Source organism: Pleurodeles waltl, chromosome 9 (genome assembly GCF_031143425.1).
Source record: "Pleurodeles waltl isolate 20211129_DDA chromosome 9, aPleWal1.hap1.20221129, whole genome shotgun sequence".
NCBI lineage: Eukaryota > Metazoa > Chordata > Amphibia > Caudata > Salamandridae > Pleurodeles > Pleurodeles waltl.
Window position 1 is genome coordinate 885,722,532 of NC_090448.1, and position 18,908 is coordinate 885,741,439.

The following is an 18,908-nucleotide window of genomic DNA, read 5'->3' on the forward strand; positions in this document are numbered from 1 at the left end:
AGTTCCTACACAGAGGAACAAGGACTGTCCTCACAAATGAAAATACATAGATTTGGACAGGAATTAGAGACAATGGAGCCAGACTACACCCAAAGACGGCTCCACATCCAAAAAGAAACGGGAAAGATCAGCACTCTCCCTCCTATTAGGATGAAACGCAAACTTGCCTTCCAGGAGAAAGACAAGCAGCCACAGGCAAAGGTGGCTAAACAAGTAACCCCGCCACCATCTCCACAATGCTCTCCGCAACCATTACCGGTAGCCACTCCACCTATGATGCATTCCCCGACCCACTCAGGGATGAGTCAAGATGACCCTGACGCATGGGACCTTTATGATGCACCAGTGTCAGATAATAGTCCTGACTGTTATCCAGCTAGACCGTCGCCACCAGAAGATAGTACAGCCTACGCACAAGTGGTGTCGAGGGCAGCAGCATTTCATAATGTCAGCCTACATGCAGAGCCCATTGAAGACGACTTTCTATTTAATACACTGTCGTCCACACACAGCCAGTACCAGAGTCTTCCCATGCTACCTCGGATGCTCAAACACTCCAAACAAGTGTTTCAGGAGCCTGTAAAAGGAAGGGCCATTACTCCAACAGTGGAGAAAAAATATAAACCACCACCAACAGACCCCGTGTACATCACACAACAGCTAACACCGGACTCAGTTGTAGTAGGGGCAGCTCGCAAGAGAGCAAACTCACATACTTCAGGAGATGCACCACCTCCAGATAAGGAAAGTCGCAAATTCGACGCAGCAGGCAAAAGGGTGGCGGCACAGGCAGCAAACCAGTGGCGTATTGCAAATTCACAGGCTTTGTTGGCCAGATACGATAGGGCTCATTGGGACGAAATGCAACATTTTATAGAACATTTGCCCAAGGAGTTCCACAAAAGAGCACAGCAAGTAGTTGAAGAAGGACAGAGTATCTCCAACAATCAGATACGGTCAGCTATGGATGCTGCAGACACAGCTGCTAGAACTGTCAACACAGCAGTGACAATAAGGAGACATGCATGGCTGCGTACATCAGGATTTAAACCAGAAATACAGCAAGCTGTGCTCAATATGCCATTTAACGGACAGCAGTTGTTTGGGCCGGAGGTGGACACTGCTATCGAAAAACTTAAGAAGGACACTGACACAGCCAAAGCCATGGGCGCACTCTACTCCCCACAGAGCAGAGGCACATTTAGAAAAACACAGTTTCGAGGGGGGTTTCGAGGGCAAAGCACAGAACCCACAACCTCACAAACAAGGCCCACTTATCAGAGCCAATATCTGCGTGGAAGTTTTCGGGGACAATATAGAGGGGGACAATTCCAAAAAAATAGAGGAAAGTTCCAAAGTCCCAAAACTCCTCAAAATAAGCAGTGACTTACAAGTCACACACCCCCAGCACATAGCACCTGTGGCGGGGAGACTAAGAAAGTTTTACAAACATTGGGAGGAAATAACAACAGATACTTGGGTACTGGCAATTATCCAGCATGGTTATTGCATAGAATTTCTCAAATTCCCTCCAAACGTCCCACCAAAAACACACAATATGTCAAAACAACATATAGATCTTCTAGGACTAGAAGTTCAGGCATTGCTACAGAAAGAAGCAATAGAATTAGTACCAAACCAACAGAAAGGAACAGGAGTTTACTCTCTGTACTTTCTCATACCCAAAAAAGACAAGAGTCTGAGACCTATATTAGATCTCAGAACATTAAATACCTACATCAAATCAGATCACTTTCACATGGTGACATTACAAGACGTAATCCCACTGCTCAAACAACAAGACTACATGACAACACTAGACCTAAAGGATGCATATTTCCATATACCTATACATCCTTCACACAGAAAGTACTTAAGGTTTGTATTCCAAGGGGTACACTACCAATTCAAGGTGTTGCCGTTCGGAATAACAACTCCGCCAAGAGTTTTTACAAAATGCCTAGCAGTCGTAGCTGCACATATCAGAAGGCAGCAAATACATGTGTTCCCGTACCTAGACGATTGGTTAGTCAAAACAAACACGCTAGAATGGTGTTCACAACACACAAAGTATGTCATAGAAACCCTCCACAAACTAGGTTTCTCAATCAACTACACAAAGTCACACCTTCTGCTGTGTCAAACACAGCAATACTTAGGGGCGACAATCAACTCAGCAAAAGGGATTGCCACGCCAAGCCCACAAAGGGTTCAGGCATTTCACAATGTAATACAGGCCATGTATCCAAATCAAAAAATACAAGTCAAAAAGGTGATGAAACTCCTAGGCATGATGTCCTCATGCATAGCCATTGTCCCAAACGCAAGGTTGCACATGCAGCCCTTACAACAGTGCCTAGCATCACAGTGGTCACAGGCACCAGGTCAAATTCTAGATCTGGTGTTGGTAGACCGCCAAACATACACCTTGCTTCAATGGTGGAACAGTATAAATTTAAACCAAGGGCGGCCTTTCCAAGACCCAGTGCCACAATACATAATAACAACAGATGCCTCCATGATAGGGTGGGGAGCACACCTCAATCAGTACAGCATCCAAGGACAATGGGACACTCACCAAAAACCCTTTCACATAAATCACTTAGAACTATTGGCAGTATTTCTAGCGCTGAAAGCATTTCAACCCATAATAAGCTACAAACACATTCTTGTCAAAACAGACAACATGACAACGATGTATTACCTAAACAAACAGGGAGGCACACACTCAACACAGTTGTGTCTCCTGGCACAGAAAATATGGCATTGGGCGATTCACAACCACATTCGCCTAATAGCACAATTTATTCCAGGAATTCAGAACCAGCTAGTGGACAATCTTTCTCGGGATCACCAACAGATCCACGAATGGGAGATTCACCCCCAAATACTGAATACTTACTTCCAAAGTTGGGGAACGCCACAAATAGATCTATTTGCAACAAAGGAAAACGCAAAATGCCAAAACTTCGCATCCAGGTACCCAAAAGATCAGTCTCAGGGCAATGCGTTATGGATGAGTTGGTCAGGGATATTGGCTTACGCTTTTCCCCCTCTCCCACTCCTTCCATATCTAGTAAACAAGCTGAGTCAAAACAAACTCAAACTCATACTAATAGCGCCAATATGGGCAAGGCAACCTTGGTACACAACACTACTAGACCTCTCAGTAGTGCCTCATGTCAAACTACCAAACATACCGGATCTGTTAACGCAACACAAACAACAGATCAGACACCCAAATCCAGCATCGCTGAATCTAGCAATCTGGCTCCTGAAGTCCTAGAGTTCGGACATTTAGACCTTACACAGGAATGTATGGAGGTCATAAAACAAGCTAGGAAACCTACCACTAGACATTGCTATGCAAATAAGTGGAAAAGATTTGTCTATTACTGCCACAATAATCAAATTCAACCCTTACACGCATCTGCCAAAGACATCGTAGAATACTTACTACATTTGCAAAAATCAAAGCTAGCTTTTTCTTCCATTAAAATACATCTTACAGCAATTTCAGCTTACCTGCAAATTACGCACTCAACTTCTCTATTTAGAATACCAGTCATAAAAGCATTAATGGAAGGTCTAAAGAGAATTATACCACCAAGAACACCACCAGTTCCTTCATGGAACCTCAACATTGTCTTAACACGACTCATGGGTCCACCTTTTGAGCCCATGCACTCTTGTGAAATGCAATACTTAACATGGAAAGTTGCATTTTTAATTGCCATCACATCTTTAAGAAGAGTAAGTGAGATTCAAGCATTTACCATACAAGAACCATTTATTCAGATACACAAGCATAAAGTAGTTCTACGAACAAATCCTAAATTTTTACCAAAAGTCATATCACCGTTCCACTTAAATCAAACAGTTGAATTACCAGTGTTCTTCCCACAGCCAGACTCTGTAGCTGAAAGAGCACTACATACATTGGACATCAAAAGAGCGTTAATGTACTACATTGACAGAACAAAACTAATTCGCAAAACAAAACAATTATTTATTGCTTTCCAAAAACCTCATACAGGAAATCCAATTTCTAAACAAGGCATTGCTAGATGGATAGTTAAGTGCATTCAAACCTGTTATCTTAAAGCTAAAAGAGAACTGCCTATTACACCAAAGGCACACTCACCTAGAAAGAAAGGTGCTACCATGGCCTTTCTAGGAAATATTCCAATGAAAGAAATATGTAAGGCAGACACATGGTCTACGCCTCATACATTTACCAAACACTACTGTGTAGACGTGCTAACAACACAGCAAGCCACAGTAGGCCAAGCAGTACTACAAACATTGTTTCAGACAACTTCAACTCCTACAGGCTGAACCACCGCCTTTGGGGAGATAACTGCTTACTAGTCTATGCACAGCATGTGTATCTGCAGCTACACATGTCACCGAACGGAAAATGTCACTTACCCAGTGTACATCTGTTCGTGGCATTAGTCGCTGCAGATTCACATGCGCCCACCCGCCTCCTCGGGAGCCTGTAGCCGTTTAGAAGTTGATCTTGAACATCTGTATATTTGTAAATATATATATTACTTTAAACTACATTATGTACATACGTATTCACTCCCTTGCATGGGCACTATTACTAGCATATACAACTCCTACCTCACCCTCTGCGGGGGAAAACAATCTAAGATGGAGTCGACGCCCATGCGCAATGGAGCCGAAATGGGAGGAGTCCCTCGATCTCGTGACTCGAAAAGACTTCTTCGAAGAAAAACAACTTGTAACACTCCAAGCCCAACACCAGATGGCTGGATGTGCACAGCATGTGAATCTGCAGCGACTAATGCCACGAACAGATGTACACTGGGTAAGTGACATTTTCCATATATTCAGCTCCAACAGATCCACGAAGAGAGGCGCGCTCTTCTTTTCAGTGCAGGCATCAGGGAAGGACCTATTTCCATAAATCATTTTGCCAGCTTAACATTCAAGTTAAAGATGCCGCACTCACAGAATTGTGATTGATCCTCTTTTATTTAATAAAGAAACAGCCCCACCAACTGTCACCAATTTGTTTCGACCTTCTCGGTCTTGATCACGGGATAAAGACCGAGAAGGTCGAAACGCGTTGGTGTTAGTTGGTGGGGCTGTTTCTTTATTAAATAAAAGAGGATCAATCACAATTCTGTGAGTGCGGCATCTTTAACTTGAATGTTAAGCTGGCAAAATATCTATATATGTATATATATGTTCGATGGCATGTGTAGCTGCAGATACACATGCTGTGCACATCCCGCCATCTGGTGTTGGGCTCGGAGTATTACAAGTTGTTTTTCTTCGAAGAAGTATTTTCGAGTCACGAGACCGAGGGACTCCTCCCATTTCGGCTCCATTGCGCATGGGCGTCGACTCTATCTTAGATTGTTTTTTTTCCGCCATCGGGTTCGGACGTGTTCCTTTTCGCTCCGTGTTTCGGGTCGGAAAGTTAGTTAGAATCTCGGAAAAATCGTCTGTATTGTTTGCGTTCGGTATCGGGTTAGTTACAACAGATCAACACCGACTTTTGAAGAGCTCCGGTAGCCCTTCGGGGTTTTTTCGATCCCCTGTCGGGGCCTGGTCAGCCCGGCCACGTGTCTCTTCAAGGCTGATGGAACGGATCCCATTCCACTTCTGCCCAAAATGCCATAACAAGTATCCATATACAGATCAGCATCTGGTCTGTAACTTGTGTTTGTCGCTGGAACACAAGGAAGATACTTGTGAAGCCTGTCGAGCGTTTCGGTCCAGGAAGACACTAAGAGACCGAAGAGCAAGGAGACTGCAAATGGCGTCGGCGCCGACAGGACAAGAGCGTTTCGAGGAGGAGGAAGAAACATTCTCCATCCAGGAATCGGACTCGGATGAGATCGATCGCGAAGAAATGCCGAAAACCGTGAGTAAGACGTCGAAACACAAAACTCACGAAAAAACCACTAAAGCCCAGGGGACGCCACCGCCAACAGGCCATGGCTTAACCCGAAAAATAGGTGACCGATCATCGGCACCGAAAAAGGGCACGCTGGGGGCGAAGTCATCCGACTCCGGTCGAGATACCGCCACACAGCAATCTCACAGAGCCAGACTATACACAAAGAAGGCTCCATATCCAAAAAGAAACAGGGAAGATCAGTACTCTCCCTCCGATTAAAATGAAACGCAAACTTGCCTTTCAGGAAAAAGACAAGCAGCCACAGGCAAAGGTGGCTAAACAAGTAACCCGCCACCATCTCCACAATGCTCTCCGCAACTATCACCGGTAGCCACTCCACCAATGATGCAATCCCCAACTCATACAGGAATGAGTTAAGATGACCCTGACGCATGGGACCTTTGACGCACCAGTGTCAGATAATAGTCCTGAATGTTATCCAGCTAGACCGTCGCCACCAGAGGATAGTACAGCCTACGCACAGGTGGTGTCGAGAGCAGCGGCATTTCATAATGTCAGCCTGCATGCTGACCCCATTGAAGACGACTTTCTTTTTAACACACTGTCGTCCACACACAGCCAGTATCAAAGTCTTCCTATGCTACCCGGAATGCTAAAACACTCCAAACAAGTGTTTGAAGAGCCTGTAAAAGGAAGGGCCATTACTCCAAGAGTGGAGAAACAATATAAACCGCCACCAACAGACCCCGTATACATCACACAACAGCTAACACCGGACTCAGTTGTAGTAGGTGCAGCGCGCAAAAGAGCGAACTCACATACTTCAGGAGATGCACCACCTCCAGATAAAGAAAGTAGAAAATTCGACGCAGCAGGCAAAAGGGTGGCGGCACAGGCAGCAAACCAGTGGCGTGTTGCCAATTCACAGGCTTTGTTGGCCAGATACGATAGCCCATCTAGGGCCCATTGGGACGAAATGCAACACTTTATAGAACATTTGCCTAAGGAGTTCCAAAAGAGAGCGCAGCAAGTAGTAGAAGAAGGACAGAGTATCTCCAACAATCAGATACGGTCAGCAATTGATGCTGCAGACACAGCTGCTAGAACTGTCAACACAGCAGTAACAATAAGGAGACATGCATGGCTGCGTACATCAGGATTTAAACCAGAAATACAGCAAGCTGTGCTGAATATGCCATTCAACGGACAGCAGTTGTTTGGGCCGGAGGTGGACACTGCGATCAAAAAACTTAAAAAAGACACTGACACGGCCAAAGCCATGGGCTCACTCTACTCCCCACAGGGCAGAGGCACATTTCGAAAAACACAGTTTAGAGGGGGGTTTCGAGGACAAAGCACAGAACCCACAACCTCACAAACAAGACCCACTTACCAGAGCCAGTATCAGCGGGGAAGTTTTCGGGGACAATATAGAGGGGGACAATTCCAAAAGAATAGAGGAAAGTTCCAAAGTCCCACAACTCCTCAAAACAAACAGTGACTTCCAAGTCACACATCCCCAACACATAATGTCTGTGGGGGGGAGACTAACCAAATTTTACAAACATTGGGAGGAAATAACAACAGACACTTGGGTCCTAGCAATTATCTAGCATGGTTATTGCATAGAATTTCTCAAATTCCCTCCAAACGTCCCACCGAAAACACACAATATGTCAAAACAACATATAGATCTTCTAGGACTAGAGGTTCAGGCATTGCTACTAAAAGAAGCAATAGAATTAGTACCAAAACACCAGAAAGGAACAGGAGTTTACTCTCTGTCCTTTCTCATACCCAAAAAAGACAAGAGTCTGAGACCTATATTAGATCTCCGAACATTAAATACCTACATCAAATCAGATCACTTTCACATGGTGACATTACAAGACGTAATCCCACTACTCAAACAACAAGACTACATGACAACACTAGACCTAAAGGATGCATATTTCCATATACCTATACATCCTTCACACAGAAAGTTCTTAAGGTTTGTATTCCAAGGGGTACACTACCAATTCAAGGTGTTGCCGTTCGGAATAACAACTCCGCCAAGAGTTTTTACAAAATGCCTAGCAGTCGTAGCTGCACATATCAGAAGGCAGCAAATACATGTGTTCCCGTACCTAGACGATTGGTTAGTCAAAACAAACACGCTAGAATGGTGTTCACAACACACAAAGTATGTCATAGAAACCCTCCACAAACTAGGTTTCTCAATCAACTACACAAAGTCACACCTTCTGCTGTGTCAAACACAGCAATACTTAGGGGCGACAATCAACACAGCAAAAGGGATTGCCACGCCAAGCCCACAAAGGGTTCAGGCATTTCACAATGTAATACAGGCCATGTATCCAAATCAAAAAATACAAGTCAAAAAGGTGATGAAACTCCTAGGCATGATGTCATCATGCATAGCCATTGTCCCAAACGCAAGGTTGCACATGCGGCCCTTACAACAGTGCCTAGCATCACAGTGGTCACAGGCACAGGGTCAACTTCTAGATCTGGTGTTGGTAGACCGCCAAACATACACTTCGCTTCAATGGTGGAACAGTATAAATTTAAACAAAGGGCGGCCTTTCCAAGACCCAGTGCCACAATATGTAATAACGACAGATGCCTCCATGATAGGGTGGGGAGCACACCTCAATCAATACAGCATCCAAGGACAATGGGACACTCACCAAAAACCCTTTCACATAAATCACTTAGAACTATTGGCAGTATTTCTAGCGCTGAAAGCATTTCAACCCATAATAAGCTACAAACACATTCTTGTCAAAACAGACAACATGACAACGATGTATTACCTAAACAAACAGGGAGGCACACACTCAACACAGTTGTGTCTCCTGGCACAAAGAATATGGCATTGGGCGATTCACAACCACATTCGCCTAATAGCACAATTTATTCCAGGAATTCAGAACCAGCTAGTGGACAATCTTTCTCGGGATCACCAACAGATCCACAAATGGGAGATTCACCCCCAAATACTGAATACTTACTTCCAGAGTTGGGGAACACCACAAATAGATCTATTTGCAACAAAGGAAAACGCAAAATGCCAAAACTCCGCATCCAGGTACCCACAAGATCAGTCTCAGGGCAATGCGTTATGGATGAGTTGGTCAGGGATATTTGCTTACGCTTTTCCCCCTCTCCCACTCCTTCCATATCTAGTAAACAAGCTGAGTCAAAACAAACTCAAACTCATACTAATAGCGCCAACATGGGCAAGACAACCTTGGTACACAACACTACTAGACCTCTCAGTAGTGCCTCATGTCAAACTACCAAACATACCAGATCTGTTAACGCAACACAAACAACAGATCAGACACCCAAATCCAGCATCGCTGAATCTAGCAATCTGGCTCCTGAAGTCCTAGAGTTCGGACACTTAGACCTTACACATGAATGTATGGAGGTCATAAAACAAGCTAGGAAACCTACCACTAGACATTGCTATGCAAATAAGTGGAAAAGATTTGTTTATTACTGCCATAATAATCAAATTCAACCCTTACACGCATCTGCCAAAGACATCGTAGGATACTTACTACATTTGCAAAAGTCAAAGCTAGCTTTTTCTTTCATTAAGATACATCTTACAGCAATTTCAGCTTACCTGCAAATTACGCACTCAACTTCTCTATTTAGAATACCAGTCATAAAAGCATTAATGGAAGGTCTAAAGAGAATTATACCACCAAAAACACCACCAGTTCCTTCATGGAACCTCAACATTGTTTTAACACGACTCATGGGTCCACCTTTTGAGCCCATGCACTCTTGTGAAATGCAATACTTAACATGGAAAGTTGCATTTTTAATTGCCATCACATCTTTAAGAAGAGTAAGTGAGATTCAAGCATTTACCATACAAGAACCATTTATTCAGATACACAAGCATAAAGTAGTTGTACGAACAAATCCTAAATTTTTACCAAAAGTCATATCACCGTTCCACTTAAATCAAACAGTAGAATTACCAGTGTTCTTCCCACAGCCAGACTCTGTAGCTGAAAGAGCACTACATACATTGGACATCAAAAGAGCGTTAATGTACTACATTGACAGAACAAAACTAATTCGCAAAACAAAACAATTATTTATTGCTTTCCAAAAACCTCATAAGGAAATCCAATTTCTAAACAAGGCATTGCTAGATGGATAGTTAAGTGCATTCAAACCTGTTATCTTAAAGCTAAAAGAGATCTGCCTATTACACCAAAGGCACACTCACCTAGAAAGAAAGGTTCTACCATGGCCTTTCTAGGAAATATTCCAATGACCGAAATATGTAAGGCAGCTACATGGTCTACGCCTCATACATTTACCAAACACTACTGTGTAGACGTGCTAACAACACAGCAAGCCACAGTAGGCCAAGCAGTACTACAAACATTGTTTCAGACAACTTCAACTCCTACAGGCTGAACCACCGCCTTTGGGAGATAACTGCTTACTAGTCTATGCACAGCATGTGTATCTGCAGCTACACATGTCACCGAACGGAAAATGTCACTTACCCAGTGTACATCTGTTCGTGGCATTAGTCGCTGCAGATTCACATGCGCCCACCCGCCTCCTCGGGAGCCTGTAGCCGTTTAGAAGTTGATCTTGAACATCTGTATATTTGTAAATATATATATTACTTTAAACTACATTATGTACATACGTATTCACTCCCTTGCATGGGCACTATTACTAGCATATACAACTCCTACCTCACCCTCTGCGGGGGAAAACAATCTAAGATGGAGTCGACGCCCATGCGCAATGGAGCCGAAATGGGAGGAGTCCCTCGATCTCGTGACTCGAAAAGACTTCTTCGAAGAAAAACAACTTGTAACACTCCAATCCCAACACCAGATGGCTGGATGTGCACAGCATGTGAATCTGCAGCGACTAATGCCACGAACAGATGTACACTGGGTAAGTGACATTTTCCATATATTCAGCTCCAACAGATCCACGAAGAGAGGCGCGCTCTTCTTTTCAGTGCAGGCATCAGGGAAGGACCTATTTCCATAAATCATTTTGCCAGCTTAACATTCAAGTTAAAGATGCCGCACTCACAGAATTGTGATTGATCCTCTTTTATTTAATAAAGAAACAGCCCCACCAACTGTCACCAATTTGTTTCGACCTTCTCGGTCTTGATCACTGGATAAAGACCGAGAAGGTCGAAACGCGTTGGTGTTAGTTGGTGGGGCTGTTTCTTTATTAAATAAAAGAGGATCAATCACAATTCTGTGAGTGCGGCATCTTTAACTTGAATGTTAAGCTGGCAAAATATCTATATATGTATATATATGTTCGATGGCATGTGTAGCTGCAGATACACATGCTGTGCACATCCCGCCATCTGGTGTTGGGCTCGGAGTATTACAAGTTGTTTTTCTTCGAAGAAGTATTTTCGAGTCACGAGACCGAGGGACTCCTCCCATTTCGGCTCCATTGCGCATGGGCGTCGACTCTATCTTAGATTGTTTTTTTTCCGCCATCGGGTTCGGACGTGTTCCTTTTCGCTCCGTGTTTCGGGTCGGAAAGTTAGTTAGAATCTCGGAAAAATCGTCTGTATTGTTTGCGTTCGGTATCGGGTTAGTTACAACAGATCAACACCGACTTTTGAAGAGCTCCGGTGGCCCTTCGGGGTTTTTTCGATCCCCTGTCGGGGCCTGGTCAGCCCGGCCACGTGTCTCTTCAAGGCTGATGGAACGGATCCCATTCCGCTTCTGCCCAAAATGCCATAACAAGTATCCATATACAGATCAGCATCTGGTCTGTAACTTGTGTTTGTCGCTGGAACACAAGGAAGATACTTGTGAAGCCTGTCGAGCGTTTCGGTCCAGGAAGACACTAAGAGACCGAAGAGCAAGGAGACTGCAAATGGCGTCGGCGCCGACAGGACAAGAGCGTTTCGAGGAGGAGGAAGAAACATTCTCCATCCAGGAATCGGACTCGGATGAGATCGATCGCGAAGAAATGCCGAAAACCGTGAGTAAGACGTCGAAACACAAAACTCACGAAAAAACCACTAAAGCCCAGGGGACGCCACCGCCAACAGGCCATGGCTTAACCCGAAAAATAGGTGACCGATCATCGGCACCGAAAAAGGGCACGCTGGGGGCGAAGTCATCCGACTCCGGTCGAGATACCGCCACACAGCAATCTCACAGAGCCAGACTATACACAAAGAAGGCTCCATATCCAAAAAGAAACAGGGAAGATCAGTACTCTCCCTCCGACTAAAATGAAACGCAAACTTGCCTTTCAGGAAAAAGACAAGCAGCCACAGGCAAAGGTGGCTAAACAAGTAACCCGCCACCATCTCCACAATGCTCTCCGCAACTATCACCGGTAGCCACTCCACCAATGATGCAATCCCCAACTCATACAGGAATGAGTCAAGATGACCCTGACGCATGGGACCTTTATGACGCACCAGTGTCAGATAATAGTCCTGAATGTTATCCAGCTAGACCGTCGCCACCAGAGGATAGTACAGCCTACGCACAGGTGGTGTCGAGAGCAGCGGCATTTCATAATGTAAGCCTGCATGCTGACCCCATTGAAGACGACTTTCTTTTTAACACACTGTCGTCCACACACAGCCAGTATCAAAGTCTTCCTATGCTACCCGGAATGCTAAAACACTCCAAACAAGTGTTTGAAGAGCCTGTAAAAGGAAGGGCCATTACTCCAAGAGTGGAGAAACAATATAAACCGCCACCAACAGACCCCGTATACATCACACAACAGCTAACACCGGACTCAGTTGTAGTAGGGGCAGCGCGCAAAAGAGCGAACTCACATACTTCAGGAGATGCACCACCTCCAGATAAAGAAAGTAGAAAATTCGACGCAGCAGGCAAAAGGGTGGCGGCACAGGCAGCAAACCAGTGGCGTGTTGCCAATTCACAGGCTTTGTTGGCCAGATACGATAGCCCATCTAGGGCCCATTGGGACGAAATGCAACACTTTATAGAACATTTGCCTAAGGAGTTCCAAAAGAGAGCGCAGCAAGTAGTAGAAGAAGGACAGAGTATCTCCAACAATCAGATACGGTCAGCAATTGATGCTGCAGACACAGCTGCTAGAACTGTCAACACAGCAGTAACAATAAGGAGACATGCATGGCTGCGTACATCAGGATTTAAACCAGAAATACAGCAAGCTGTGCTGAATATGCCATTCAACGGACAGCAGTTGTTTGGGCCGGAGGTGGACACTGCGATCGAAAAACTTAAAAAAGACACTGACACGGCCAAAGCCATGGGCTCACTCTACTCCCCACAGGGCAGAGGCACATTTCGAAAAACACAGTTTAGAGGGGGGTTTCGAGGACAAAGCACAGAACCCACAACCTCACAAACAAGACCCACTTACCAGAGCCAGTATCAGCGGGGAAGTTTTCGGGGACAATATAGAGGGGGACAATTCCAAAAGAATAGAGGAAAGTTCCAAAGTCCCACAACTCCTCAAAACAAACAGTGACTTCCAAGTCACACATCCCCAACACATAATGTCTGTGGGGGGGAGACTAACCAAATTTTACAAACATTGGGAGGAAATAACAACAGATACTTGGGTCCTAGCAATTATCTAGCATGGTTATTGCATAGAATTTCTCAAATTCCCTCCAAACGTCCCACCGAAAACACACAATATGTCAAAACAACATATAGATCTTCTAGGACTAGAGGTTCAGGCATTGCTACTAAAAGAAGCAATAGAATTAGTACCAAAACACCAGAAAGGAACAGGAGTTTACTCTCTGTCCTTTCTCATACCCAAAAAAGACAAGAGTCTGAGACCTATATTAGATCTCCGAACATTAAATACCTACATCAAATCAGATCACTTTCACATGGTGACATTACAAGACGTAATCCCACTACTCAAACAACAAGACTACATGACAACACTAGACCTAAAGGATGCATATTTCCATATACCGATACATCCTTCACACAGAAAGTTCTTAAGGTTTGTATTCCAAGGGATACATTACCAATTCAAGGTGTTGCCATTCGGAATAACAACTGCGCCAAGAGTTTTTACGAAGTGCCTGGCAGTCGTAGCTGCACATATCAGAAGGCAGCAAATACATGTGTTCCCGTACCTAGACGATTGGTTAATCAAAACCAACACGCTAGAAAAGTGTTCACAACACACAAAGTATGTCATAGAAACCCTCCACAAACTAGGTTTCTCAATCAACTACACAAAGTCACACCTTATACCGTGTCAAACACAGCAATACTTAGGGGCGACAATCAACACAGCAAAAGGGATTGCCACTCCAAGTCCACAAAGGGTTCAGGCATTTCACAATGTAATACAGGCCATGTATCCAAAACAAAAAATACAAGTCAAAATGGTGATGAAACTCCTAGGCATGATGTCATCATGCATAGCCATTGTCCCAAACGCAAGGTTGCACATGCGGCCCTTACAACAGTGCCTAGCATCACAGTGGTCACAGGCACAGGGTCAACTTCTAGATCTGGTGTTGGTAGACCGCCAAACATACACTTCGCTTCAATGGTGGAACAGTATAAATTTAAACAAAGGGCGGCCTTTCCAAGACCCAGTGCCACAATATGTAATAACGACAGATGCCTCCATGATAGGGTGGGGAGCACACCTCAATCAATACAGCATCCAAGGACAATGGGACACTCACCAAAAACAGTTTCACATAAATCACTTAGAACTATTGGCAGTATTTCTAGCGCTGAAAGCATTTCAACCCATAATAAGCCACAAACACATTCTTGTCAAAACAGACAACATGACAACGATGTATTACCTAAACAAACAGGGAGGGACACACTCAACACAGTTGTGTCTCCTGGCACAAAGAATATGGCATTGGGCGATTCACAACCACATTCGCCTAATAGCACAATTTATTCCAGGAATTCAGAATCAGTTAGCAGACAATCTCTCTCGGGATCACCAACAGATCCACAAATGGGAGATTCACCCCCAAATACTGAATACTTACTTCCAGAGTTGGGGAACACCACAAATAGGTCTATTTGCAACAAAGGAAAACGCAAAATGCCAAAACTCCGCATCCAGGTACCCACAAGATCAGTCTCAGGGCAATGCGTTATGGATGAGTTGGTCAGGGATATTTGCTTACGCTTTTCCCCCTCTCCCACTCCTTCCATATCTAGTAAACAAGTTGAGTCAAAACAAACTCAAACTCATACTAATAGCGCCAACATGGGCAAGACAACCTTGGTACACAACACTACTAGACCTTTCTGTAGTGCCTCATGTCAAACTACCAAACATACCAGATCTGTTAACGCAACACAAACAACAGATCAGACACCCAAATCCAGCATCGCTGAATCTAGCAATCTGGCTCCTGAAGTCCTAGAGTTCGGACACTTAGACCTTACACATGAATGTATGGAGGTCATAAAACAAGCTAGGAAACCTACCACTAGACATTGCTATGCAAATAAGTGGAAAAGATTTGTTTATTACTGCCATAATAATCAAATTCAACCCTTACACGCATCTGCCAAAGACATCGTAGGATACTTACTACATTTGCAAAAGTCAAAGCTAGCTTTTTCTTTCATTAAGATACATCTTACAGCAATTTCAGCTTACCTGCAAATTACGCACTCAACTTCTCTATTTAGGATACCAGTCATAAAAGCATTTATGGAAGGTCTAAAGAGAATTATACCACCAAAAACACCACCAGTTCCTTCATGGAACCTCAACATTGTTTTAACACGACTCATGGGTCCACCTTTTGAGCCCATGCACTCTTGTGAAATGCAATACTTAACATGGAAAGTTGCATTTTTAATTGCCATCACATCTTTAAGAAGAGTAAGTGTGATTCAACCATTTACCATACAAGAACCATTTATTCAAATACACAAGCATAAAGTAGTTCTACGGACAAATCCTACATTTTTACCAAAAGTCATATCACCGTTCCACTTAAATCAAACAGTAGAATTACCAGTGTTCTTCCCACAGCCAGACTCTGTAGCTGAAAGAGCACTACATACATTAGACATCAAAAGAGCGTTAATGTACTACATTGACAGAACAAAACTAATTCGAAAAACAAAACAATTATTTATTGCTTTCCAAAAACCTCATACAGGAAATCCAATTTCTAAACAAGGCATTGCTAGATGGATAGTTAAGTGCATTCAAACCTGTTATCTTAAAGCAAAAAGAGATCTGCCTATTACACCAAAGGCACACTCAACTAGAAAGAAAGGTTCTACCATGGCCTTTCTCGGAAATATTCCAATGACCGAAATATGTAAGGCAGCTACATGGTCTACGCCTCATACATTTACCAAACACTACTGTGTAGATGTGCTAACGGCACACCAAGCCACAGTAGGCCAAGCAGTACTACGAACATTGTTTCAAACAACTTCAACTCCTACAGGCTGAACCACCGCTTTTGGGGAGATAACTGCTTACTAGTCTATGCACAGCATGTGTATCTGCAGCTACACATGCCATCGAACGGAAAATGTCACTTACCCAGTGTACATCTGTTCGTGGCATTAGTCGCTGCAGATTCACATGCGCCCACCCGCCTCCCCGGGAGCCTGTAGCCGTTTAGAAGTTGATCTTGAACATCTGTATATTTGTAAATATATTACTTTAAACTACATTATGTACATTACTCCATTGCATGGGCACTATTACTAGCATACACAACTCCTACCTCACCCTCTGCGGGGGAAAACAATCTAAGATGGAGTCGACGCCCATGCGCAATGGAGCCGAAATGGGAGGAGTCCCTCGGTCTCTTGACTCGAAAAGACTTCTTCGAAGAAAAACAACTTGTAACACTCCGAGCCCAACACCAGATGGCGGGATGTGCACAGCATGTGAATCTGCAGCGACTAATGCCACGAACAGATGTACACTGGGTAAGTGACATTTTCCATACTCCTTACCTCATCTGCCTGCCGGAAAACAAAGTACCCGATGCCCTTGCGCAGTATCACCGAGAGGAGTCACTCAGTCTCGTGACTCTAAAAGATTCTTAGAACAAAAGCAATTTTCAACCCTCCGAGCCCAACACTAGATGGCGGACATATGCAAAGCATGTGAATCTACAGCACTACATACCACAAACAGATGTCTACTGGGTAACATTTTCCTTTCCTTAGTAATCATTTACGCAATTTTTCACCAATGACTGTTATCCGTCGTCAGGATCAAAAAGTGGACATTCAGCTTGGTGCAGCTCTGACTCACCCATAGTTACAATCCATGTCATCTTTTGTTGTCCTGTACATTCGAACATCCAGATATTTAAAGGCATCTGGAGCCAAACGAATGCCTCTTACTTTCTTCCAGCTGATAGCTTCATCTGCTACATCACCCCACAAAAAGAGGCAGGTTTTAGCTCTGTTCATGCCAAATCCTGAGATGCTAACAAATCTGTTACGCAACCAGAGCATTGCTTCCATACCTTTGCCTGGATTTGAGAGGAACAGCAGGATTCCTCCTCATACAGCACTAATTAATATATCCCCATACGTTCTAAACCCTTTGCATTCTTGCCATCTTCACAGGTGCAAACTGAGGACTTCTTTGCAGGGACAGAAATTGGTGACTATAGCAATTCCAACAAGCCTACATCTAAGATAAGACATCCAAGATAACTGTGTCTGTTCGCAACTTCCCTGTGCAATAATTGGTGCAGCAGTTTCAAGGTTTGTACCACAAATTGCATTCAGGTCACAGTGGCTTTGGTGAAGTCCTAGCTAATAGTGTTGAATGCGTTCTCCATGTATGTTGATGCAGCAATAGATGTGCTGCTGCCTTCTCACAATCTGTTATTTGTGTGAAGCACTCTTCTCTGTATAGGATGTATTTCTTTCAGGCACAAATCATGATTGGGGTCCAGTAAGATGGGTAAGATTATAAGGACCCAAGAGGACAGAAGCTCAGGATTTTATTGTAAGTTTTGAACGTATAAGGCAGGCAATAACAGGCTACATTTAATGCATCATGGTCTGGTTTCTGGGAGGGTAACTAAAAAGCTTAGAGATCACCTATTGCCTGCTATTGGTTGACTTTATTATCGCTCTCATTTGCTTGCTTCTTATTGGTCAGATTCCATAGACTTCCTTCCTCTTCATGTGTTTGTCTTTCCTATGGAGCATGGACGTATTACTTGTGTTCCCCCACCGTTCAATTTTTTCAGGTCCTATTTTTTTCTTTTTGGTTAACAAGTCTCCCTTGTGTGTTCCTCACCCAGTCCCTCCCATTGACCCTTCCTCCATTGCCTGTGTGCTAACCCAACCCTTTGTTGTCTGTCTGATTGCTCTCAGCCTCTTATACCTACCCTCCATTTTGTGTCTGCTTGCCCACAGACCCTCCCACCCATCCTCTATTGTCTATCTGCTTGCCTCCAAATCCACTGGACTACCCTCTGTTGTGTTTGTGCTTTCCCCAGTCCTTTCCACCAATGCTCCGTTGTCCATCTGTTTTCTGCCGTCTACTTTCCATTGTCTATGTGCGTCCATCTCCCCCTCACCTAATTTTTCTTCACCCCCCCCCCCATGTGGTTGTCACCTGTCTTCTTCCTCTATGTTGCCTCCCGGGACCAATAAACAGAAGAAAAAACACTATAATGTAGCCAGAGCTGGCTGTGCCATAGCGCTTGTTTTTTCATTACTTTTAGCCATGCTACACACCATCTGCGCTGCTGTGCAACATGACTTCAAAAACATTGACAAACCTAACAACTGTTGTATGTGAGATTTATTGGCTTTGCCAGTGCTTGTATCCTGATTGTATTTATTGCTCTGGTTTGTTTAAAGGTAATGGATGCCAGAGAGTCACTGTTACAAGCTAGCCGTTTTTCATCAGTTTTCGTAATTGATAGTATGTTTACTCGGGAGGTAATCCTTGGCAATTAAGGGCTCTTGTTCTTATAATTGATAGTATGTAGACTTGGGAGGTAATCTGT

General features: G+C 43.9%; 1 protein-coding gene across 2 annotated transcripts in view; it reads left to right on the forward strand.

Moving 5' to 3' along the window:
- GOLGA5 (golgin A5) overlaps positions 1-18,908 on the forward strand; it is a 160,043-nt gene that overhangs the window by 130,204 nt on the left and 10,931 nt on the right. The gene's annotated exons all lie outside the window — the stretch shown is intronic.